We start from the raw sequence: 5,280 nt of genomic DNA on the forward strand, positions 1-5,280 counted from the left end.
CCTCCATCTTCTTATTGGTTACTGATTATAGTCCTGTCTACCTTCCTTCTCCACTTTTCTCCTCCCTGCTTCTCCTTCTTTCGTCACATTTCTCCTCTTCCTCCTCCTCCTCCTCCTCCTCCTCCTCCTCCTCCTCCTCCTCGCAGTGTGGTCCCGGGCCAACTATTAGTGTTGATTCAGGCGTTGCGGGAAGCATTACCCTCAGCCCATTAGTTAGCGAAAGGCCAGCCCTACAATACTCCTCCTCTTCCTCCTTCCTCCTCCTCCTCCTCCTCCTCCTCCTCCTCCTCCTCCTTCCTACTCCTCCTCCATCATCCTACCTTCTTCATCTTCATTTTCCCTCTCCTCTTCACCTCATCTTCATTTTCCAGCTCCTCCTCCTTTCTCTTTTGCTACTTACCTCCTCCTCCTCCTCCTCCTCCTCCTCCTCCTCCTCCTTTTCCTCCTGCTTCTCAACTTTTTTCCTTCCCCTTTTCTATTTATATCCACTCCTTTCTCTTTTCCTTCTCTAGTTTTCTCTAAACATGTTTTTTTACAATCTCCTGCATGAGTCCTAGTTCTTCTGTTCCTCTTCTTTCTCCTTCTTCTCTTCTTCCTCTGCCTCCTATTAAAAGCCTCGTGTGGACCAAGAAATGTTAGGGTTTGATTTCGTCTCCCTATTTTCTTCTCCTTTGTTCTTCTAAAATGTACGTTCTCCTAAAATCTAAAAGTAGGTAGCAATGAACCCTCGCCATCACCATCATCACCACAATCACCACCACCATCACTATTTCTTATTGTTCTCCTACCACGAGTATCATCTTATTCTTGCATTTCCACACACATGCGGTCCGTTTTATTTTTCTTCCTCTTATTCATTATTCCTTCCTTTTGTGCTCTTCTTATCCTTCTTATTCTTCAACTTCTTTCTTTTTCTCTCTCTTTCTCTCCTCTTCCTTTCCTTAAGCATAGTTCAACGTTCCATTCTACAAATCTCCTCCTTTTCCTCCTCCTCCTCCTGTTCCCTCTCTAGACGTGTCACTTCCTCCTCCTGTCTCCCTCGATCATCCTCCATCACCCACCTCATAATGAACTCGTAGGAGGAGCTCATAAGAAGTGTTTAACTCAAGGCTCATTGACCGTGTGCTCCCAGCGGGAGTCTCGATGGAGCGCCGACGGGATAGATCACCAGTGTGTGTGTGTGTGTGTGTGTGTGTCGTACGGAGGCTATGAGATGCGCAGTTTGTGAGGGAGGTTCACGCAGACACAAAACACCACCTCCTCCTCCTCCTCCTCCTCCTCCTGGAAGTGTAGCACGTAGATCGCTATTCTTATGTGTTTTTAGTAATGCCCCATAAACACCTTGGAAAGACGTACACACTACAACACACCACACCACACCACACCACAATACAATGCTACACTCTCTCTCTCTCTCTCTCTCTCTCTCTCTCTCTCTCTCTCTCACACACACACACACACACACACACACACACAATGAGAAAGGTTCGAATATGTGTGTGTGTGTGTGTGTGTGTGTGTGTGTGTCCTCCGCGTCGCAGCTCCCACCTTCCTCCAGTCGTCGCTGCGGTGCACTAAATATATAGACAAATAATTTCGCGGCGGGCCATTAAAAGCAAGGTTTAGTTGTCGGGCAGCGTTTAGCCTGTCAATATATATTAATCAGCTCGGGCTTGCGTGCGTCACCCGGCGACCCAGCGAAGGCCCCCTGACCTCCTCTCCCGCCCGCCGCACACCACACACTAATAGAAAAGTTACGAAGGTGCTGAATTATATCAAGCCTCGGCCGCCACACACACATCACTGCAGCGCCTTCTCTCTCGTGACTTTTACGCGCGGTGCGGATTTATGGCGATTTATTTAATGCTATCACAGTGACTGGATGACCATAACTGTCGCGGCGGGATTCTTTGGCCGTGGCGTGAGGTGATTTCTTCCCTATTCTTTGGTGCATAATGCCAAGTAACACGGGTAGTGGTGGTCTTGCTGATACTATTAGTATTGCTATTATCATCACCACCACCATGCACCACTACTACTTTCATTACTACTACTACTACTACTACTACTACTAGCACAACCACCACCACCACCACTTCTACTACTACTACTACTACTACTACTACTACTACTACTACTACTACTACTACTACTACTACTATTACTACTACAACTATCAGTGGGTAGCCGGTGGGTATCTTACTGGTGTCCGCACTGCCTTGGCAAACCGGTATTGTCCCCCGTCAATTGGAGAGAGACAGACAAGACCTGACAGACTGATGTTCACACGACCCTGTGCAATAATGAGAGAGAGAGAGAGAGAGAGAGAGAGAGAGAGAGAGAGAGTTGATAAATGTAAAATGAAAGAGAGGAGATAGAGAGGGGCAGGATCGGGACGGCCCAGCTGGAGGGACATCGGCGCCATGTGTCTGACTTAGATAAATAGACAGTGCGTTTCTCTTTTTTTCCTCTCTCTCTCTCTCTCTCTCTCTCTCTCTCTCTCTCTCTCTCTCTCTCACACACACACACACACACACACACACACACACACACACACACACACACACACAGATACACACACACCCCAACACCCAACCAAACCTAGCCAAATAAAAGCAAAACAATTATGCACTCACCGTTAAGGAAAAAGTCTAAATCTCGAGAAGAAACAAAACCGGCTGCCCAGACAGGCTGACCGTGGCGGCTTCTGCGTGCGAGGGCCGCCACTGACACTTCGCGTTACGGGCTGACAGGCTGGCGGGCGGGCGGAGGCAGGCGAAGGGCGGCCAGCTTGAAGGGGAGAGATAAAACTATGAAGGAAAACACCGCCACGAACTAAGTATCATGAAAGGTGGAGGAAGGGACGGTATTTTGCAGGTGTTAAATAATCATAGGGTTAAATACTGAATACTGTAAAAAGAAGGCGTATTAGGACGAGAAAAATGGAAGGGAGGATGAAACTCAGATAAGTGAAAAGGAAAGATGAAAGTGTGATAGGGAAACACCGCCAAAAAAGCATCGAAGTGGTAGAAGCGGCGGTATTTCAAGTGTTAAGTAATGGTAGGGTTGAATAGTATTAACAGGAGCAGCGTGAGAGAGAAGTGGTCGAGAAGATGAAATTATAAAAGAAAATACCATCAAAAACTACCAAGAGCAATATTAGGGAAGAGAATGCTGGGCGAAGATAAGTAACGCTTGTTATAAGGAGGAGTATTAGAAGGAAGAGATGAGGAGTATTAAGAAGAAGGAGAGGGAGGAGGAGGAGGAAGAGTACCAGAGAGAGAGAGAGAGAGAGAGAGAGAGAGAGAGAGGAGGAGGAGGAGGAGGAGGAGGAGGAGGAAAAGAGGAAGGAGGAGGAGGAGGAGGAGTACCAGAAAGAGAGAGAGAGAGAGAGAGAGAGAGAGAGAGAGAGAGAGAGTACCAGGTGGTGAGTATCAAATTACCTTCAGAACCCAATTTAATTTGCTACTATTCACAAACTTTTCTTATTTTTCCTCCTTGCTGGGCTTTGTTGGGCTTGTTATTTTGTTTTTCCTTGTTCTTGTTGCTCTTTTCCCTTATCGCGGCGCCTCCCTCCTGCTGGGCGAGTAAAAAATAATGGAGGAATATCCGCGCAGCAATTACTCCTCGCCCTGCGCCGCCAGTTGTTATCGTTAATGTAACATTCACTCATTTGTTTATTCAAGTAAAAAGAAAGAAAAAAAGAGTGAAGGGTGAGCGAGGGTGGTGAGTGAGGACTTGTGTTGCAAAAAAAGACTTAACCGTAAGGAAAATAGACTAACGTTTGATTTAGGTTATTATATGAGTGTTTCTTATCTTTTTATATCACTCCTTTGTTTGTTCAAGTAAAAAGAAAGAAAAAAAAGGGTAAAGTGTAAGCGAGGGTGGCGAGTGAGGACTTGTGTGCAAAAAAAAAGAATTAATAGTGAGGAAATTACACTAGCTTCTGATTCAGGTTAGGTTAGATCATGTGTTTTTTATCTTTTTATATCATTCATTTGTTTGTTCAAGAAAAAGAAAAGTAAAGGGTGAGAGAGAGTGGCGAGTGAGGACTTGTGTGCAAAAAAGAATTATGAGTGAGGAAAATACACCAGTTTTCGATTTAGGTTAGGTTATCATTAGAGTGTTTCTTATCTTTTCAAATCACTCACTCGTTTGTTCAAGTAAAAAAAGAGAAAAAGGGTAAAGGGTGAGCGAGGGTGGCGAGTGAGGACGTGTGTGTAAAAAATGAATTAGCAGTGAAAAAATACACCACCTTTTGATTTGTGTGTTTTTATCTTTTTATATGAATGTTTTTATCTGTTTATATCATTAATCTCTTTAATTATCTGTCTGTTTATATTAAGTGGCAATGATTTATGGCTCAAAAATACAGACTATAAAATAATAATCGCCTTTCGCGCTTCAATTTTATTCTATTTTGTCCTGTCTCTATAATGTTAATTTATTTTTCAGTGCGAAAGGTCATATTTTCAAAGAGACCCCGGCAGCGAAATCCTCTCAGTATAGTTTTGTTGCATTGGACGGGTGAAGGAGACTAATCTAAGCCTTCAGGAACACTTCAACACCACCGCCTCACTCCTCACTACTGCTTTTCTTCATCTTCTTTTTTTTCTTTATTCTTTTTATTCCCAGGCGGGTTCAGAGCGTCGGCCCGTCAGCCCCACTCGACTATCCAAACACCACACCGAGACACTCCGTCACTGGCAGGCAGGAACCCTTGCTATCTACCCCTCCGCACCGACAGCCTCACGCTCATCAACTCGCCTCCTCCTCCTCCGGCCTTCTCCTTCTCTTTCTCCTCCTCCTCTTCCTCCTCCCTCCTCCTCCTCCTCCTCCTCCACCTGTCTTCTTAGCCTCTATCACTGTTTCTTGTTAAAGGTATTGCGAGAGGCTAAGTCAAGGCAGATACAGAAGGTGACGAACCCAACATAGACAGTGTGTGTGTGTGTGTGTGTGTGTGTGTGTGTGTGTGTGTGTGTGTGTGTGTGTGTGTGTGTGTGTGTGTGTGTGTGTGTGTGTGTGTGTGTGTGTGTGTGTGTGTGTGGTGTTACTGGTCTGTAAGCTACTTTTATGTACATCTTCTCTTCTCCTTTACTTCTCTCTCTCTCTCTCTCTCTCTCTCTCTCTCTCTCTCTCTCTCTCTCTCTCTCTCTCTCTCTCTCTCTCTCTCTCTCTCTCTCTCTCTCTCTCTCTCTCTCTCTCTCTCTCTCTCTCTCTCTCACACACACACACACACACACACACACACACACACACACATACAACTTTCCTCTCCTC

The sequence above is a fragment of the Portunus trituberculatus genome, chromosome 40 (genome assembly GCF_017591435.1).
Source record: "Portunus trituberculatus isolate SZX2019 chromosome 40, ASM1759143v1, whole genome shotgun sequence".
Taxonomy (NCBI): domain Eukaryota; kingdom Metazoa; phylum Arthropoda; class Malacostraca; order Decapoda; family Portunidae; genus Portunus; species Portunus trituberculatus.